Source organism: Neofelis nebulosa, chromosome 1 (assembly GCF_028018385.1).
Source record: "Neofelis nebulosa isolate mNeoNeb1 chromosome 1, mNeoNeb1.pri, whole genome shotgun sequence".
NCBI lineage: Eukaryota > Metazoa > Chordata > Mammalia > Carnivora > Felidae > Neofelis > Neofelis nebulosa.
The window spans coordinates 232,270,491-232,292,544 of NC_080782.1; the positions used below are offsets into that span (position 1 = coordinate 232,270,491).

At 39.4% G+C, this 22,054-nt stretch overlaps 1 protein-coding gene across 6 annotated transcripts in view; it reads right to left on the reverse strand.

Moving 5' to 3' along the window:
* PDS5B (PDS5 cohesin associated factor B) overlaps window positions 1-21,420 on the reverse strand; it is a 192,253-nt gene extending 170,833 nt beyond the window's left edge. For all 6 annotated transcript variants that reach the window (XM_058687917.1, XM_058687906.1, XM_058687927.1 and 3 more), the window contains exon 1: window positions 21,302-21,420. The gene's annotated coding sequence lies outside the window, so the exon portion shown is untranslated. The remainder of the gene's footprint in view (window positions 1-21,301) is intronic.
* Between the last annotated feature and the right edge of the window lie 634 nt (window positions 21,421-22,054).

Here is a 22,054-nt window from a genome sequence, read left to right on the forward strand (position 1 = left end):
CATTATTATCTGATCCTATGTGTCCCCAATGCTGTCTATGAAGTCTGTGCTAAAAAGGGGAAGAAGGAACAGCAGTAGAAATATAGCTTTAATATAATCCCTTTCACCAGCTTTTGTAAACATTCTTTAGCTCCCAACTCTTCACTAAATTACTGATTTAGACCAAGTGTATGTAATTGAAGAGCAAACTTCTCTCACTCTAAAAATGTGTAATCCTAAAATAAGGTGTGTGTTAAAAGCAACTATGCCTAAAGGCCTAATTTGAAATGAATGAAAATTAGTTTGTGAAGAATTCTAATAATGGTGGAGTAGCTTTTGTCTACTCCTAAAACTAACCCTTCCACAGATGTCAGTTATAAATTCTGTAGAAAATATTTCTTTAAAGTTTATTTATCTAGAGAGAGAGAAGCTACAAGCAGTGAAGAGGCACAGAGAGAGGGGGAGAGACAGAGAGAGGGGGAGAGACAGAGAGAGAGAGACAGAGAGACAGAGAGACACAGAGAGAGACAGAGAAACAGAGAGAGAGAGAGAGACAGAGAGAGAGAAAATCTCAAGCAGGCTCTACGTTATTAGGGTGGAACCCAATGAAGGGCTCAAATTCAGGAACCGTGAGATCATGAATTGAGCCAAAATCAAGAGTTGGACGCTTAACCAACTGAGCCATCAGGTACCCCTAAATTCTGGATAAAATAATTTTAAGAATGACTCAAAGATAAAACAAAGCAACCGAGAGCAGGTAGATATTGGGAAATTTGACTACTGAAAGAAAAGAAGTACAGTGTTCAAATTTATACAGCTTTTTTCGAAGGGCACTCCTCACCTGCAATAACACAAGTCCACTATACCTCAGGCAGAAAGCTGCAGTTTTATTGAAGTTCATGGCCACAGAGTGGCTGAAAACTCAGAGAGGAAATTCAGTAAAGGAGTTAGCCATAGCAAGAGAAGCCTCAAAAACTAATATAAACTCTTCAAATTCTTTAAAAAAAAAAAAAAAAAAAAAAAACCCTTGAATTGTATATGCTTAAAGAAGATTCCAAGGAGCCCAGCGGAAAACAACTGGAAAGCTGAAAGAATTCAGCAGCAATGTCAGCTGCTTCCCCACTGCAGAGACATGAGCTTGGAATTTGAATCCAACCAAGTTACAAGGCGTTAGAAAACTCCTCAGGCTTTCTATAGACCCATCTTACTAAAGTATAAGACCAAGCCTCCACAAGTTCAAGATGATCAGCCAGTAATTTAATCATACTCCCCAAAGGAAGATAAAGAGAATTTAGAGATGACATATCATCCACAATGTCCACTCTACGATTACAACTTTCTAGACATGAAAATAAGCAGGAAAATATGAGGTGCTGTCAAGGGGGGTGGGGGAAGCAGTTAAGAGAAAAACACTATGAAATAATTCAGAAGAGTGAACTAACAAGCAAGGATGCTAAGGCAGCTATTATAAATATGTTGAAAAACTTAATGAAGAATATGGTCACAATGGGACATCTCAGTGGATAAATGAAAATCGTTTAGGGGCGCCTGGGTGGCTCAGTCAGTTAAGTGTCCGACTTCAGCTCAGGTCATGATCTCACAGCTCGTGGGTTTGAGCCCCATGTCAGGCTCTGTGCTGATGGCTCAGAACCTGGAGCCTGCTTTGGATTCTGTGTCTCCCTCTCTCTCTGCCCCTCCTCCTCTCATGCTCTGTCTCTGTCTCTCTCAAAAATAAACATTAAAAAAAATTTTTTTAAAGAAAAAAATCGTTTAAAAAAAAAGAACCAAGTGAAATACTAGAACTGAAGGGTATAGTATTTAAAAATGGGCTTAAAATATCAGCACCCCCATGTTCACTGCAGCAATGTTCACAGTAACAAAGACATGGAAACCTAAATGTCCATCAGTTGATGATGACTTGATAAAGATGTATTTTATGTATGTGTATATCATGAAATGCATTCATTCAGTCAAGCAAAAGAAGGAAATCTTGCCATCTACAACAACATGGATGCAACCTGAAGGCACTGTGCGAAATGAAATGAATCAGAGAAAGAAATACCAAATAGTCTCACATATATGTGAAATCTGAAAAAGGAGAACTCTCATAGAGAGTAAATTGGTGGTTGCAAGGGGCTGGGGTGTGGGAGAAATGGGGAGACTTTGTTGAAGAGTAAAAACTTTCAGTTATAAAATTAATAAATTCTGAGAATCTCACGTACAGCATGGTGACTACAGTTAATAATCCCATACATATTATATAATTGAAAACTGCTAAGAATAAATCTTAAATGTTTTCACAACACACAGAAAATGTTAGCTATGTGAGGTGATGGATGTGTTAACTAACCTTACTATAGTAATCATTTCATATATATACATGTATCAAACTATCATGCTGTACACCTTAAATTTACAAAATGTTATTTGTTAATTACAGCTCAATAAAGCTGAAAAATGAAAGAAAAGAAAAAAAAAGATTTGGGCAGGGATACTTAAAAGCAAATTAAAAAAAAAACACAAAAAAGAGTCAGTGACCTTGAAGACAGAGCAGTAGAAATTATTCAATCTAAAGAACTGAGGGGAAAAGATTTTAAAAAGTTAACAGACTTAGAGACCTATAGTACAATTTTAAGCAGAATAACAAGAATCTCAAATGGAGCGGAGACAGCAGACCAGGGAACGTATTTTTAAATAATGGTTAAGATGTCCCACATTTGGTGAAAAATATCAAATTACAAATCTAATAAGCTCAGCTAACTCTAAACATAGTAGCAGAAAAAAAAAAGGAAAAGAAAAAATATAAATCAAATTATTGAAAATTGAAGACACAATGGAAACCAAAAGACAATATACATCTTTAAAGTAATTAAAGAAAAAAAAAGTAATTAAAGAAAAAGACTATCAACCCAGAATCTATATCCAGCAAAAATATTCTTAAAAAACATATTCAACTAAGACTCAAGACTTTATCAATTGATTTATGCGTTATGCAATGTTAATGGAAGTTGTTCAAGCTGAAGGGAAATGACGTCAGTCAAAACTTAGATGTACACAGAAAGAAAGAAAGAAAGAAAGAAAGAAAGAAAGAAAGAAAGAAAGAAAGAAAGAAAGAAAGAAAGAAAGAAAACCTGAAATAATATGTAGGTATATACCAAGGACTATCTCATTTATTTTCTCTGAAATTCTTCAAGAGACCAGTGACTAAAGCAAACAGAGCACTGTGCTGAAGCAAAAAATAGCACACCAACAGCACAAAGGTCAAATATAATTATACTTTGTAAAGTTCTTTCATTTTACATGAAATAGCATGTTAGTGCAAAATAAAATGTAAAAGTTAATCATGAATACTGTAATTCCTAGAGCAACCACTAAAAAATTACAAAGCAGTTTAGCTTAAAAAGCCAATAGAAGATTTAAAATAGGGGCAACTGGGTGGCTCAGTTAAGCATACGACTCTTGATTTCAGCTCAGGTCATGTTCTCATAGTTCGCTGGCTCAAGCCCACATCAGTCCCTGCACTAACAGCATGGAGCTTGCTTGGGATTCTCTCTCCCTCTTTCTCTGCCCCTCCTCCACTTGCCTGCAGTCTCTCTCTCTCTCAAACAACTTTAAAAAAATATTTTGGGTTTTGTGGATTATAGCCCTTGCAGTGGCTTTTCTCTTATTGTAGTGTGAAAACAGCCATGGCAATATGGAAATGAATAGGCATGGCAGTGTTCTAATAAAACTTTACTTATAAAGGCAGGCAGAGGGCCATGGATCTGCCCTGTAGTTTGCTGATCTCTGATCTGTATTTCTGTAGGTTATTTTATATCCATTTCACTTGTTAAGAGAGGGGTATCATAACTCCCAGCTATAATTGTAGATTTCTTCATTTCTCCTATAACTTTTATATCTGTAACTTAATCAGCTTTTGCTTCATGTGTTTCCTTAATGCAGTTTTTGCCTCAGGCTCTCTGGTATTAGGTGGATTCTCATTTAGTATTGGTATGCCTTCTGGATGAATTGACCTTTTTACCTTTGATAATTCTTTACTGAAGTTAACCACCCCCCCCTTTTTTTTAATAAAAAGATTTTTCTTAATGTTTATTTATTTTTGAGAAAGAGACAGAATATAAGCAAGGGAAGGGCAGAGAGAAAGTGAGACAGAATCTGAAGCAGGCTCCAGGCTCTGAGCTGTCGACACAGGGCCCGAGAAGACACTCAAACTCACAAACCACAAGATCGTGACCTGAGCCAAAGTCAGATGTTTAACCAACTGAGCCACCCAGGCACACCTGAAGTTACATTTTTTTCTGTTATTAATGTAAGTACACAACTTCTCCTGTGTTTACAATTTACATTCATGATGTATGATTTTCATTATTACACTTTTAACCTGACTTGTGTTTTTGTTCTTAAAATGCATCTCTGATATACAGCATATATTTAGTGGACTTTCTTTTCATTTTTAAAAATGTTTCTTTTTTTATTGATATAGTAAACATACAATGTTACATTAGTTTCAAGTGTACAATATAGTTATATGGCAAGTTTATGTTATGCTATCCTCATTGCAAGTATAGTTCATCTGTCACAATACTATTACAGTACCAAAAACTATATTCCCTATGCTGTACCTTTTATCCTTATGACTTAATGATTCCTTAACTGGAAGCCTGTATCTCCCAGTTTCCCTCACCCATTTTGCCTATCCCCTCACCCTCCACCCCTCTGGCAGCCATCAGTTCTCTGTATTTATGGGTTTGTTTCTGCTGTTTAATTTTTTTTTAGATTCCTCATATAAAAGACATCATTTGGCATTTGTCTTTAACTTATTAGCATCCATGTTGTCGCAAAAGGCCAAGATCTCATTCATTTATTTTCTTTAAGTATTTATTTTGAGAGAGAGAGAGTGTGTGTGGCCGTGTGTGTATGCATGGGGGAGGGGCAGAGGAGAGAGACACAGGGGAAGAGGGAGAGAGAGAATCCCAAGCAGGCTCAGCGCTGGGGGGCTTGACCCCACCAACCAAGAGATCATAACCTGAGCCGAAATCGAGATGGATGCACAACCGACTGAACCATCCAGGAACCCCTCATTTTGTTTTTTTAATATTAAACCTACTTATATAGCAATTTCTGTCTTTGGAGTTTTAGGAAACATTGTATTTAACAATATTTATATGGTTGAATTTAAGTCTGTTATTTGCTACGTGTGTTGTATTTTTTTAATCAAGTCTGTTGTTTGCTATGTGTTGTATTTTTTTAACCTGTTTTTTTCTCCCATCCTTTACTGTCACCTTTTATGTTACGTATTTTTTAATATTTTATTTTAAATATTTTTATGTTTGTTTATTTTGAGACTGAGTGCAAGCAGGGTATGGGCACCCCTAAAATATTTTTTATATATAGAGAAAAAGTTTTGATTATGATATAGATGACTTAAACACTATTAACCAATCTGACCCAACTGTATCATAGAGCATATACTGCATCATAAAATGAGTCTCAAATTTCAAAAGGCAGAAATTTTAGAGTATGTTCTCTGACCCCAACAGAATCATATTAGCATTCAACTCTAAGAAACTATCTATGAAAACTCAAAATACCTGGAAATCAAGCAACATGTTTCTAAATACTCCATGAGTCAAAGAAATCACAAAGAAATTTAGAAAATATTTTTAACTGATAATGAAAATACAATATGTAAACATTAAACATGCAATTAAGCAATGCTTAGAGAAGAAAGGATAGCTTCAAGTACTTATATTTAAACACAAAGTCTTAAGTTTAAATGTCTAAATTTCCACATTTAGACATAAAGCCAGAAAAGAGGCACCTGGGTGGCTCAGTCAGTTGGGCATCCGACTTCAGCTCAGGTCAGAGGTCGAGCCCCGCGTCGGACTCTGTGCTGACAGCTCAGAGCCTGGAGCCTGCTTCGGATTCTGTCTCCCTCTCTCTGCTCTTCCCTCTCTCTCCCTCCCTCCCTCCCTCTCCCTCCCTCTCTCTCTCTCTCTCTCTCTCTCCCCCTCTCAAAAATAAAGCTTAATTTTTTTTTCAAAAAAGCTAGAAAAAAATATTAAACCAACAGAAAAAAGAATGAAGGAATTATCAAGATAAAACCAGAAGCCAACCAAAAGCTGTGAAAAGAAATAACATTGCTAAGCCCTAGCATGAATGACGAAGAACAGAAGAAAGTAAAATACAAACTACCAACATCAGGAATAAAAGACCAATCATGACAAATCCTGCAGGCATTAAAAGGATCACAATGGAAAATTATAAACCATATGCCAAAAGATTTGGTAACTTAAATAACCCACAAACTGCTTGACTTTGGCTCAGGTCATGATCTCACAGTTGGTGAGTTCGAGCCCCACACCAGGCTCTATGCTGACAGCTGGGAGCCTGGAGCCTAATTAGGATTCTGGGTCTCCCTCTCTGCCCCTTCCCTGCTGGCACGCGCTCTCTCTTGCTCTCAAAAATAAAATTTAAAAAAAAAAAAAAAAAAAAAGCATCATAAACCATATTTATCAAGAACACAGACATCCTTAACAAAACAAACCCAAAAACAGGTAAGTGGACAAAACATCATGATCATGTAAGGTTATCCCAGAAATGCAAGATTGGTATCACTTTCAAAAATCAATAAATAGGGGCACCTGGGTGGCTCAGGTCATGATCTTGCGGATTGTGAGTTCAAGGCCTGTCGGGCTCTGTGCTGACAGCTCAGAGCCTGGAGCCTGCTTCGGATTCTGTGTCTCCTCTTCTCTCTGCCCCTCCCCTGCTCATGCTCTGTTTCTCTCTGTCTCTCAATAATAAACATTAAAAAACTTTCCTTTAGAAAAAAAAAATCAGTAAATATATTTCACCAAAATAAATAACAGAATAAAGAATAAAAGCCATACAATCATCTCACTAAATACAAAAAAAGGGGGGGGGGATGTGTGACAATATTTAACACCCATTCATAATTTAAAAGTTTCAGTAAAACAGGGAGTATCTTCCATCTGATTTCTTTTAATCTACAAAAAAACCCCACTGCTGACATCCTATTTTATGGTGAAGGACAATGTTTTCCCTTAAGATCAGGAACGAGACAAGGATGTCCATTCTCACCATTGCTCTTTAACATTAGACTGAAAATGAGAGATGGTGCAATAAGGCAAGACAAAGAAAAAGCTTGTAAGATGAGAAAAGGAAGGAATAAAACGGTCTTATTCACAAATTATCTGACTATTTTTGTAAAGAAAGTCCTAAAGAATCTGCAAAGAGTCCTGGAACTAAACGAATCTGAACTCAATTTAAAGTAACTATGGCATTTTTGTATACAAAGAACATTTACAAAATTTCATTTGTAATAGCATCAAAAAGATTTTTAATACATGCAAGATCTCTACAGAGAACATTAAAATGTTACTGTCTAAAAAAAATTTTTTAATGTTTTATTTAGTTTTGAGAGAGTGAGAGACAGAATGCAAACAGGGGAGGGGTGCGGACACAGAATCTGAAGCAGGCTCCAGGCGCTGAACTGTCAACACAAGGCCTGACGCAGGGCTCGAACCCACAAACTGTGAGATCATGACCTGAGCCAAAGTTGGACACTTGACCAACTGAGCCACCCAGGCGCCCCTAAAAGATTTTTTTAATATTTATATTTGAGAAAGAAAGAGCGCAAGCAGGCAAGGGGGAGAGAAACAGAGACAGAATCTGAAGCAGGCTCCAGGCTCTGAACTGTCAGCACAGAGCCCAACACGGGGCTCCAACTCACAAGCAGTAGGATCATGACCTGAACCGAAGTCAGACGCTTAATGGACTGAGCCACCCAGGTGCCCCAAAATGTTACTTTTTATTACCTGTATATAAATTAACACATTAACATAACATCACATTATATGATTGATATGTTAACATATTAATATGTAAAAATCCCTTTTAGTAGGTTGATGTAGAGATCTTCCACACACGTTTACAACACATGTTAAAGATGAACTAAATAAAAGGAGAGATATACAACTGTATTAGTCATCGCTGTGTAAGAAACAATCCCAAAACTTAACAGCTGAAACAAAATTATCTCAGTTTCTAAGGGTCAGGAATCCAGAAGCAGCTTAGCTGGTGGGTCTGGATCAAGGGTCTCTGATGAGACTGTAGTCAAATAAATAATAGTCAACTGAAGGCTAGAGGAGGATCTGCTTCTAAGGTCACTCAAGGCTATTGGCAGAAAGCCTCAGTTCTTTGTCACGTAGATGTTAGGAGACAATAATCCATGGGACCTACATTTCTGCACATTTTGCAACTGAGTATGGACTGCCCTTTGTTCTAAACTATGTTTCAAAGGTATCTATAAAATGAACGGACTTAGAAGATAAAGAAAGTCACCTCCAAAGCAAAGAGCAGGTATGCTTACTGCACATCTAAAAATATCCAGTTTTGGGGTGCCTGGGTGGCCTCAGTAGGTTAAGCATTTGACCGTGGATTTCGGCTCAGGTCATGATCTCATGGTTTATGAGATCAAGTCCACATCAGGTTCCATGCTTGGGATTCTCTCTCCCTTGTTCCCTCTGCCTCTCTCTCTCTCTCTCTCTGTCCCTCTCCTTGTTCATGCTGTCTCTCAAAATAAACATTTAAAACATAAAAAAAAATAAATAAAACTATCCAGGTTCCCCATGTCCAAAGTTCCTCTCCTGAAACATAGCCCACTGCATATGTAGGTGTCATCTGGCCCTCTTCATGTTACCAGGTGTGAAATGGAACTCAAGGAACTGGTGCAAAAATGCCAAAACCCTAGCTACTCCTCCTGTAATTGTGACAGTCTTTCCAATCTGACCCAGGGGCCTCATGTCTTTTATCAGCACCCATGAAACTGTAGTAAGCTAACTTGAGAGCCTGCAAGTAGGGTAAAAACTCAGACCCTTCACGGTCTTGACATTGGGTCTCTCTACAATATGGCATCTGGTTTTTTCTACAGTGAGTGATGAGGAAAAGACCAGTAACAAGCCACTGTATCTTTTTTTAACCTAATTTTAGAAGTGACATACCATCACTTTTCCCATACCCTATTGATCACACACATCAACCCTAATCAATGTGCAAGTTGGCCTATGAAACAGTGCAAATACCAGACAGGGATCAATGGGAACCATGTGAGAGGCTAACTACCACATTCAATATTGGTACAGATCAGTTTTCCCTATATATATCTACAGAGCAACACAATCCCAATCAAAATCCCAAAAGACTTTCTTTTTATAGAAATTGAGACCCTGAAACACAAAAGAATGAGACCGGCCAAACAATGTTGGAGGATTCACACTATTTGATTCCAAAAGTTATGGTAATAGAGACACTGTGACACTGGCATAGGAGAAACAAATAGATCAATGAAACAGAATTGAGTCCAGAAATAGACCTACACATGTAAGTTCAAAGGATTCTGAATAAAGACACAAAGGCTAATCACTGCAGCAAAGAAAAGGTGTTTCGTTTTTGTTTTTTTTTCCAAACAATGGTGTTGGAATTGGATAAATGTATTTTTAAAAATGAACTTTAACCTCCTACTTCACACCGTGCAAAATAATTCAAGATGGATCATAGCCTTATAGGTAAAGGCTAAGACTATGAAACTTCTAAAAGAAAGCACAAGAAATTATTTTCATGACTTTTGGATAGGCAGAGCTTCTTACGACTCAAAAAACATAATCTATTTTTTTTTCATTTTTTTAACGTTTGTTTATTTTTGAGAAAAACAGAGACAGAACATGAGCGGGAGAGGGGCAGAGAGAGAGGGAGACACAGAATCTGAAGCAGGCTCCAGGCTCTGAGCTGTCAGCACGGAGCCCAACACAGGGCTCAATCCCATGAACTCGAGATCATGACCTGAGCCAAATTCGGACGCCCAACAGACTGATCCACCCAGGCACCCTAAAAGGCATATCTATTAAAGAAAAAACTTGATTATTTAGACTTTGTCAAAATACACTATTAAGTTAAAAACAAGACAAACTACAAATTAGGAGAAAATACTCTTAACACATTGATCTGACAACTTGTATCCAGACTATATTACACACCAATAAAAAGATAACCAATTTTTTAAACACGCAGAAAACTTGGAAGACAAATTCACAAAAGAAAATACACTCATTATCAATAGCTGTATGAAAAGCTACTCAACATCATTAGCCACCAAGGAAATCCAAAATGAAACCACAATGAGAAACCATTTCATACCTTATAAATGGCTAAAATTAAGACTGATTATCCAAACGTTGGCAAGAATGTAGAGCAACTAGAATTCTCATATATTCATGGTGGGAATATAAAGTAGAAAATCACTTTGAAAATGTGGGAATTTCTGACATAGTTAAACACACATCTGCCTATAAACTCACAATTCCATTCCTAGGTATTTACTCAAGAAAAATGAAAACAACTGTTTGCAAGAAGACACGCATAGGTCTTATTCTTAATGGTAAAAAATTGGAAGCAACTCAAATGTTCATCAACAGAAGAAAAGATAAACTGTGGTATATTCATCCAATTTAATTTAATTAAGCAATAAAAAGAAAAACTGATATATTCCACTTCATGGATAAATCTGGAAATGCTAAGCAAAAGAAGCTAAATGCAAAAAAGCACACTGCATGAACACATAACAAAACTAATCTACCTTGTTAGATATCAGAGTGCTTGGGGAAGAGGGAACTGGATAAAAAAGGCAAAGAGGGAACCTTTTGGGATGACAAAAATGCTCAATATCATCTTTTGGGCACTGGGTATTGATCTCATCAAAGTGAGATCTGTACATTTCACTGTATTTAGTTTACACCTTAACATAAATATATGCAAATATAGAACATAAATATATAGAATATATAATACATATATAAGTAAATCAAAAATAAATTTAAAAACAATTCATGAGCTCACTGTATTAATTTTCCCTTTTTCCACTTAGTCTTGGGTTGTCCAGACTTATATTTAGCGTATATATACATACATTTGTGTGTATTCAGTAAATATTAATCATCTACCAGTGCCAAATATTCTGCTAGGTTCCAAAATAACTATAAGTTCATGGCCTCAAAGGTTAACCGTGTAAGGGCAAAAAACACACAAATAAGAACAACACGTGACATGACGGTTTCCATTATAAAGGTATACACAGGGTCTTGTGAGAAGGGGAAAAGAGCACAACACGTTACCCAAAAGAAGAGTCATGTATCAGAAAAACCTTTCCATTAGGTAGAGGATGACATGTGAACAAGCAGGAATGACCACTGCAAGAAGAGAAATACCGCATGTAAAGACACAGAGACAAAAGGTCCAACACAGTAGGGAGCTATGAGCAGTGTTTTGGGAGCTGAGCGAGCCTAACACAAAGTGACATGAAATGCTGGCAAGGCAGGTAGATACCACGCCAATACTAAAATACTTGGATTACAAAGGGCGTGAAGAGCCACTGAAGAGTTTAAAGCAAGGAAATGACACACTCAAATTCATGATTAGAAATATCACTCTGTTAATAGTCTAAGAGATAGCCTAGAAGGGAGTGATGGTGTAAGCAGATACCTGTCAGAAGACAAATGCAGGCAAACAAGCAAGTCATGTTTACATTTACTAAACCAACCAATGGAACAGGGACTGAAGAGAAATTTAAGAATCCCCAAATGGACAGAAAAAAATGGGTAAAGATTAAAATCAGAGAGTTCACAGGAAAAAAAAAATAATATAGAGGGCTCTTAACCATATGAAAAGATGCTTGGCTTCACTTGTAAGAGAAATATTAATTAAAACTACACTGAGATACCATTTTTCGCCTATCGTATTGGCACAAATCCAAAAAGCTTGATTACACACTGTGCTGGCAAGGGTATAGGGAAACAAGTATTCTCATATACACGTTACTGTTACAACGTCTATGAAACACAATTTAACAATATCAAAATTATACCTGTTATATTCTTTGACCCAGCAATTCCACTTCTAGGAATTTATCCTACAGACACATGGGCATATGTACAGAATGATATATGCAACAGTGTTGCTTGATGCAAGATTCTTATAATTTTTATAATAGTAAACACTGAAAACAATACAGCTGTCCACCAATGGGCTTTAAAAGAAAATACTTTATTCCGCCTTCTTTTAAATTATTTTATGATAACTGGTGTTTTATACTACCAGTTAAACTGTGGTTCATAAGTAAAAAGGAACAGCAGCTTTTGAAAAGCGGAGAGAAGTAGAGAGCGTGCTTAAGCAACTAGCACTTTACACACTACTGCGTTAAGATCTCCAAGGTATATTGTTCAGTGGGAAAAAAAAGAAGTAAAAGGCGGGGCACCTGGGTGGCCCTGTTAAGAGTCTGACTTCAGCTCAGGTCATGATCTCAAGGTTCAGGAGTTTGAGCCCCGTATCAGGCTTCGAGCTTATAGTGCCAGAGCCTGCTTAGGATTCTCTCTCTCTCCCTCTCTCTCTGCTCCTCCGCCTCTCACTTTCTCTCACTCTCTCTCAAAATAAACAAACTTAAAAAAAGAGAGAGAGAGAGAGAGAGAGAGAGAGAGAGAGAGAGAGAAAGGCAAAGCAGTTAGTTTCCAACACTAACATAAAACATCTGGGGGCAGGAGGAGGGGAAAAGAGAAAGATGGGATAAATGTACTTATAAACGGCTGTATTTTTTAAATCCCCAGAAGGATATGTAAGAAATCAATAACGTGAGTAAACTACTGTAGAAATTTGGGAACTAGACAGATGGGAAAGGCTATGAATGAGAAACTTTTGATTATGTACCTTTTTTCCTCTTTTTGTTGTTTCACTTTTGAAGTACTAATATGCATACAGTATTTATGTTTTAAAAAACCTTTGCGTCGGGCTCAGCTCAGAGCTGTGCTGTGACAGCTCAGAGCCTGGAGCCTGTTTCAGATTCTGTGTCTCCCTCTCTCTCTGCTCTGCTCCTCCCCTGTTCATGCTCTGTCTCTCTCTGTCTCAAAAATAAATAAACATTTAAAAAAAAAGGGGCTGGGGGCGCCTGGGTGGCTTGGTCGGTTAAGCGTCTGACTTCGGCTCAGGTCATGATCTCACGGTCTGTGAGTTCGAGCCCCGCGTCGGGCTCTGTGCTGACAGCTCAGAGCCTGGAGCCTGTTTCCGATTCTGTGTCTCCCTCTCTCTCTCTGCTCTGTTCCTCCCCTGTTCATGCTCTGTTTCTCTCTGTCTCAAAAATAAATAAACGTTAAATAAATAAATAAATAAATAAATAAATAAATACCTTTGGAAATACTGTATCAGAATCAACAAGATGTGTAATTCATTGGATATGAGAAGTAAAGGAGAAAGATCAAGAAGACTGCAGGTTTCTGACTTGATAACAAATCTAGTCATCCCTTACAACTTAAAAAAAAGGTATCTGTGTTATTAACCCAGACAGGATGTTAAAGGGCAGAGGTAGAGGAAAGCAATTCAGTTTTGAATATGTTGTACTGGAGGTATTGTGTCCAATACAGTATACAAGAAAAAGAAGACAGGATATTTAGGAGAGAGGTCAGGGATATAGTTCACAGTAGAAGCCCTGGAAGAAGAAAACATTTTTATCAGCCTAATTTGCCTAGAAACTATTTACTCAATAAACCCAATTAAATCAGAAAATAAACGAAAAATGCAATTCAAAGAGACAACATAAGGCCACATATTCATATCCTTTTGTCACAGACATCAACCTCTCACTAAAACTGTACTTAATGCATTTAGATAAATTCCCAAATACAACAGATTAGAAACATCAAAAAAGACCATGGATGAAGCTACCAGAGGCAACATTTGGCAGGAGCATGAGGCAGCAAGAAATGATGATGATGATGATGGTACCACCAATACCTCAAGAAGTATAGCATTCTTCAAGGGCTCTTCTTAGGAGTCAAAGTCTCATATTTTATCATCTAAGACTTGGCCAAAAAGTCCCCCACTTCAAGAGGTTTTTCATGATTCCTGTACTCTCAGCTTGACATGATTAATTTCCTTTTATCAAATTCCCAATTTCAGATATTTTGTTTACACCTTCCTGAAAACACTTTATTCTGCCTTGTTTTCAATTATTTTCTAATTATAACTGGTATTTTATACAACCAGTTTCTTTCTTCCTACTTGAATATACATTTCATAATTGAAAAAATATCTTTTATCTTTATATTTTGGAGCATGAATTTCTTGTATAGTATATAACATATACCATTTAACAAACAAACAATTTTCCATCTTGGCCTTCTCTAAAGTGATATGAATGGACTTGGCACAAATACAGTATCCCTGCACCAACCTCTAATGGTTTTTTTGTTGAGTACTTACCATCTTGGCACCAGGGTAAGCATTTGGTCTGGCTTATCCGCCCCCCACCCCCCTCCCCCCCCAAAAAAAAAACAACGAATGAGATTAGTGGTAATAGGAAGTGACAACTAACACGTTTGGGGTTTCTCTCATGGGAGATAAAAATGTTCTACAATCAGATTGCAGTGATGGTTGCATAAACTTGTGAATGTACTAGAAAACAATTGTACACGTTCATTCAGTGAATTATACTGTATGTGAATTATAGCTGAATTAAGCTGTTTTTAAATGTGAGATATCTATTATCCCCCACTTTACAGATTCAGAAACTGAGGCTTAGCAAAATTAGTAATTTGCCCATGGTGACAAAGCTAGTTAGTAATGGAGACAGAATAAAAACCTAGGCAGTCTTGTCTTGACTCTAAGTCTACAGGCTTAACCACCAAGCTCTTTTGCCTTCCTTAGAAAGGGCTTCATCAAGCATTACATCAAATGCCTACATATGCTCCTACTGCTGTTCAAGTCTTAAATGCTAGTGACCTTCCAAACTCCCAACTAGAACTACAAAGCTTTGACCCCAATCATGTTATATCATAAAGGGAGAAGAGAAGGAAAGTCAACAGCCAAAAAGAAATTTACCAAAGAGACAAAGAAAAAAAAAAAGTGCTCAAGACTTGTATTTCAAAGCTTGCCATTTTGAGCATAAAACTAAATGAAAGCCTTGAAAGAGCTGGATTGCTACTACCAAGAGTTGATGGGCAGGCCTAGTTCAGTTGAGTTGGGGTTAACTATGGGCTTCCCGGATTAATTCTACCTAGACCAGGGTTTCTCATCCTTGGAACTATTGATACATTGGGCCAGATAATTTTTTGTTGTGGAGCGTTGCCCTACACAATGTAGGGTGTTTAACATCCCTGACCTCCACCCACTAGATGCCAGTGGCACCACCCTCCCCCATTCCCCCAGTTATGATAGCCAAAATGTCTCCAGACCTTGCCAAATGTCCTGGTGTGAGGCACTGGGGAGGGAAGGGGTGTCCCAAACAACCCCATTTGAGAACCATTGGCCAAGGCTAGAGGTAATGATGAAAAAGGACTAGCTATCTGATGTTAACTAGCATGTACGGTAACTTTAGACAAAAACTTTAACAGCTTTGTATCTCTGATGTACAAAAATTGTACATATTTAAGATATGCAACCTGATGTTTTGATACTATGCACATGCACTGTGAAAAGATCACCACAGTCACATTAATTAACATCACTTACACATGGTTATCATTTGTGATTGGGGACAGAGGGGGTGACAGACAAAAGCCCTTTAAACCTATCACTTCCCAAGGCTACTTTTTTCCCAAGGAAAAAAGATTCATTAAAAAAAAAAACTGTGAAGCTGGGGGTGAGGGTGGTACGTAGGGATTAAACAGGAACAAAGTCCATGTAGTCCTGCCAACATCCCCTGATTTCTGTACAGTTCAGCATGTAAGGCCTCTGACACCCTAGGAGAATATCAACTACAGAAAGGTACTACTAAACATCAGAAAATAGATCTAAAGGATGTTAGAAATGAGAACTGCTCCCTTTGACTGGTTTGAAGCAAAATCAGTTTCCCTTATAATTAAAACGAAGTGTCCCTCATCTCTGGAGGAACTCTTGAAATAACAAGGTCAAGGTTGCTACCCCTGCCAGGGAACAGGAGCAAACGAAATGACAGCACAGGTAAAAACCAAATGACAGTTGAGGGTGGAAGGGAGTAGTGAGACAGGAGAAGCAGACAGAAGACAGAGCTGGCCCTATACAAAATTTATTTGCCCTCTCAAATCTCCCTTCCTGCCTTTATATACCTCGTTAACACCAAGTTAAGGGCTCTCAATATGCTCAATGTTGGCCCTTGGTCGTTCAAAGTCTAGCATTGTAGTCTCTCCATTCAGAGCAATGCCCCCCTCAAGGTGCCACAGGCTCTAAAAATATTATAACTCTCTAAAAATTGCACCTCTCTCAGTTCATTTTAGATGAGGGAGGGGGAGAAAGAGTCAAGTAAAATAAGCTCCATCTAAAGTATGTGCTACAAGTAACTTCTGCCCAATAAGCATACCCCCCCAAAAAAAGAAAAAAGAAAGTGATTACCCTCACTCATAATCAAAGAAATGTAAATCAAAACAAGATAAAAATTTCATATCAAATTGGCAAGAAGCGTAAGGTTTAATAAAGTCCAATGTTGGTGAACATGTAACAGGCATACTCATAAACCACTGGTCAGTGTAAATTGTTACAATCTAAACACTCGAAAGAAAAAATCATGATACATCCTCATAAAATAATCATTTTTAATTATGCTGATCTATATGTGCCAATGTGAAAACTGCTCTGTGACATTGGCTAGGCAAAAAAGTAAATTGCAGTTGAAAAAAAGTGGACGGTACAATATAATACTATTTGTATAAGTTTTTTGAAAAATAAACTCTCTAGAAACTATTAACAGTGGATTGCCTGTTGGGGGGGAAGGGAGGACAAGTAGCTTTTATTTTTACTTTTTTGTGCCATCAGAATGTTTATCATATACATGTATAACTTTTAACCTAAAGTATAAAATTAAAGTCCTCTAAGCCCACAACCTTAACCACGACTCTCACCATCAACTATCCACACACAGCCCCTCCCCCATCTTCCTATCAGAAGGCTGACTAAAATTGCCTAACCGAATTTCAGCTAGTTGAGGATATATTGTGGAAATAGATCTTGGGTATACATCTGGGGCTTTTCTTTAAGATCTCTTCACTCTAAAACCACTTCTGAGATGAAAAAGAAAAAGAATCCCTACACTGCCCAAAGCACCACAAACTCTCATTTCCTATTGCCCGCCCCCCCCCCCCCCCGCCAACCATCCTCTCCTAGAAAGAGGCAATGCTTATGGTTATTATATTCCCTCTTCCTATCAGTTTTATATTTAGTGTTGGCTAATTTCATTCTCCCACATAAAGAAGAGCAACCTCAATTGTTACTCAAAGAAGCCTTAACAGCAGGGATCTTACTGTCTGGTTCTCAGTTCCCACCACTTTGGTGCAGGTGTCCAACCAGTACCCTAAACTTCTACAAGGCAAGATCTCAGTCCTTGTTATTGCATCATCTCTGGCACTCTGCATATGGGAGCTTAACATTTGTTCATTTTAACTGAATCAGGTTAAAGCATTCTCTGTCAAAGGGAGAGGCAGGTTAGAGGAGTACTTCCAGGTCATGGCCCTTTAAAGATGCTTCCTGCTTTAACCAGTCTTCTTCCTCCAGTCCCCCTAGCCACTTAGAAGTTTTGCAACTAAACTAAGCACTTCTAATTACTGCCTAGTAATTAGAATGCCTTATTAATGCCTAGTCGTTAGAACACAATAACTATTATGGATATGTTTAAATATCTCAGATTAATGGCTTTAAGCAACTAAATTTTGCTCATCTGAGTTTAATCTTCATAATTTTCTCCCTGTGCATGATCATCCCTCCCACCTAAAACAATTACAGTCTCAAAGCAACAAACCTACCCTATTTTTGCACTAGTGAGAAATGGCTAAAAACCCTTTTCATTTATAGGGGGAAATGGTTATAATCAGCTTCATAACATTATAATGTGAGGAAGAGCTGACCTCTACACGCTGAGGAGTCAAAACTGAGAACCATTTGCCAGCTTCTTAAATATGCTTCAAAAGTAAATACATTTTCAGAGAAAATACTGGGCTTACTTTTAAACTAAGTATTTCTGGAATTTTTAACATTTCCAAACAGGAATACTCAAACCAAACACAATTTTATCCAAATATCTATTTTAACTGGAAGTGACAAATGACTGGTGTAGCAAACGGAGTTTGAAAGTGAAAAAAATACAGTCATACACATCCATCTTATAACAAAATAAAGTTCAATACTAACCTCAAAATCACCCTGGCTTACAAGTTTCAAGAAGAATAAATGAATGCCATGTCAAGTAACGTTGCACAACGAAAGATCAACTAACTCCAGAAAAGAGACATGCAAAAGGTTATCTTCTGAGACAACTTAAGTGGACTGAATGCCAGATAAAAATTATTAAAACCAGACTCTGAAACAGATGGTTAACCTTGAAATATTACTTCTTGATTGAATGAATGGAGAAGAGAATGAAGAATAATACGCTATCTGGCAGGAATTTTAAATATTACTTAAATCCTGAACAAAACAATACAGACCATATAGAAGCTTCTAAGCTTCCATGAGAAACTAAGAGTTACCCCAATTCCACCATATGAATATGACTGTGACTTTGGATAAATTACAATCTGAACCTAATTTCTCATGCATATCATAACTAAGGTGATGATCATCTTTAAGTTTCTTTATAGCTCTCTAACACTAACAAAGGAAACATAAATTTATTCTTTTCTAACTTATACACAGTACTTGCCATCCAAGCCAAATCACAGTTAAATTGTTAGTTCTAGGCACGTATGATCAAAAAAGTTGCAATGAGGAAGTCAAAGGACAATCCTAATTCTTCAAGAGGGAAAAGCAAAAAAAAAAAAACAAAAAACAACTTCCCAAAATATTCCCTTCCTCATAAAGTGTCATTCCTCATCAGGGCAAGTTCTGTCTAATACAGGGTATCACTTTATTGTTAGGTTTACCAAGTTATTGATAAAGTCAAGTCCTCAAAATGTTACTCTTTGTGACTGTTAAAGCTGCAGAACAATTTTTAAGTAAACTTAACAATTAAAGCAACTTCTATCAACAGCCAGCTCAGACTACCTGTCAAATAAATAACCTTAGCAACATTTCATGACAACAAGAATCACTGTCATCACATTATCTCCTGCAACTCCTGGAAAAAGTGAGGGAAAAGACAGACATAATTAGACAGGAATAAAAGCAACAGGAAGAATACAAAAGCTGCTGTGAAAACAAAGCTCATACAAGGAGAATCAATCTCAAAAAAAGGAGAAAATAATAAAGAGCACAAAAGTTCTTTAAAACGAAACACCAATCCAAATACTACCTTGTCATTTAAAATATTTAAGCCCTAAGGTAAAACCCAGCTGCAAAAATGGTAATTTTTTTAAACAGCAAAAAAAAAAAAAAAAGAAAGAAAAAAAGGCAAAAAAAATTAGCTACTTCAGTAATCAAAGAATGTCAAAAGTGCACCTTTTCTCTATGTATTTGCAAGTTTATTTCAAAGGAGTAACGTTCGGACCTAAGATGTGTTTTTTATAGTTAAGCTTTTGAGAATACATCTAACATAAGTCCCATGTTGAAACTTTCACCTACATATTCACCGGTATAAATTTTAATTAGGTTTTCTGCTATCACCAGGTGATACAAGATTGACTGTTCCACAAACTGACCTGCATACAACCACGGGAATGCTCATCTTACTGTCCCTAAAAATGCTTAACATCTCTGACAAATGTGCTGCATATATAAAGTGTCCCTTCCAGCCCTTATTTTGCTTAATACCATTTTTGTGTTTTTAACTATTTTACTTATTACGTAAGTTAATACCAAAAATGCTCTAGCTTGGAACTTTACAGGGGTCAGTTGAGAACAATGATTGTATTGCCAAGCAAGTTTGAAATAATTGTAATTTATTTACAGCTCGCTCTTACAATCACGCTTGAATTTTTAAAGTTTATTAGGAAGACAGTAGAAGACTCCCAACTCACTAAAGACCTATGGCCAGCCTTCGAAATTAAAGGCTGTATCCCAAGTTTCCTAAACTAGTAAGGGTAGGGTCGTTCAGGACAGCACTGCCCGTCCATCACTTCATAATAAAAGTGTGAAAACAGCGGTCAGAGCACATCCTTCAAAGCAAAATAAAGGGTTCTCTTTTATTGGGTTAGTTAGGATTCTTAAAACGTGTGTTGAAAGGGTAGCAACCTGCTCTTTCAAACCCTTCCCGGAGTTTACGCGTTCCCCGGGAAGGAAGGCAGTAACAAGGCAAGTCTGAAGGCGAGGCACCGCATTTCAGGGTTCAGATCCACTCCCTCAAAATAACTGTACTTCTGCTTGGCGCAGCTTGAACGTACGTACCAAGAAACAACAGCGGCAACATACAAGATTTTTCTTCTGACCAAAACTTTTCAAGTGTCACTAAGATAACAGCGCAAAAATGTTAACTATTTCCAACTGCACACCATTTTCATTGTCACTCCAACTCCACGGCTTCCTAAAGGAAAGCCAGAACCCAGTTGTCGCCCAGGAGTCGTCTCTCCAGCCAGTACTTGCGCTCTCGCTCCACCAGGTCCTCAGGTTCCCCCAGCACCAGCTCCGAGAGCGCGGTTAGCGCGCTTTATGTCCGGCGGATTGGCAAGTAACAGTGCAAAAATGTCACTCTAGCAGCCCGTTTCCTCGCCCGGAGCAAAGGGCTGGGCGGCGCGGGCGAGGCGCGCGGGGACCCGGCGAAGGGGCGAAGGCGCCGGAGGCCCGCACGCCGCCCGGGGTTCAGCCCGGACCCGCGCTCCCCACCCCTCGCCCGGAAGGGGGAAAACCCGCCAGCGGGAGGATTCAACAGGAGCACCGCGCCGCCCGCCTGCCGCCCGGGAAACAGCCGCCGGCCGGCCGGGACGCGGGGGGAGGGGCGGAGGCGGAGGCGGCGGGGCGCTGGCGACCCGGCTGCGGGGCGCGGACCCCCGCCCGCGCGCAAGGTCACCGGCCGCCGCCACCGCCGCCGCGGGCGCCCCGGCTGGGGCCAGGGCGGCAAGTTTAATTTCCAGAGGCTGCGACTGAGCCCGCGGCGTGGAGGGAGCGCGCCGGCGGCGGGGCCCTCCCCACCCCCACCGCGCAGCCCGACCCACGCCCCCGGCCCGCGCCCCACTCCTCCCGGCCCCGGCCGCCGCCAGGGAGCCGGCGGCTGCAGCCCCCGATGCCGGGAGGCGACTCTCGGCTGGCAGGCGGGCGGCGCTTAAGCCCCGCCACAGACACTGCCGCGGTGGCGGGCGCTGAAAAATGGAGCACGGAGACCAGAGAAGAGAGACATTTTCTTTCCGTTAACTGAATTGTTTCCTACCTCCGGGTGCCGGACTCGCTACTCCTCTCACTCCGCTGCTCTCCGGGATCCGCCGCCGCCGCCGCATCCAATCGCCTCCTCCCCCCCCCCTCCCCTTCCGCAGCCAGCCCGGCCGTTCCTCCTCCTCTCCGCTTCAAAATGGCGCCAAGCGCTCTTCGGCGGCTGCTCCAATCGAACCGCCGCGGACAGCACCCGGGGGCAGGCAGCGCGGGGCGTGGGTGCGCAGCGCCCCCTGCCGACCAGACGGCCCCGGGCGCGCGCCCGCCAGCCCTCTGGGCTCTCCCCGCCCCGTCCCCGCGCGCGCGCGCCCGGCTCCGACTCCGCCCCGCCCCGTCGCGCGCGCACGCAGCCACGGGGGCATGCCGGCGCTGTGGCCGCGGTGGCCGCCAGACACGCAGCTGTCAGTGATTTCTCTGCCTCTGCGGCGGTCCTGGACTTTTTGGGAAAACCACATAAATTGTTATAGATCTCTAACTTTGGGGATAAAAGTTGGGTATTTTTTTAAAACACTGACATTGAGTACTGACGTTGTGCGGTGTAAATGAAATGGGTATTAACTACTTTGCTCTTTATTTGGTAACTCTTACCTAGTATTCTCAAAATACCGGAGAATAGTTTTTTTTCTACGCTGTGTGTATTATGTCTCTACTTAATCCGTACCTTTCCCATTCTGAGGAATTATTTAAGCGGCAGGTGGGTAGAGTGTCAGTGGTTCAACCTGTAACAAAACATTTCACTCATAGGTTATCACAG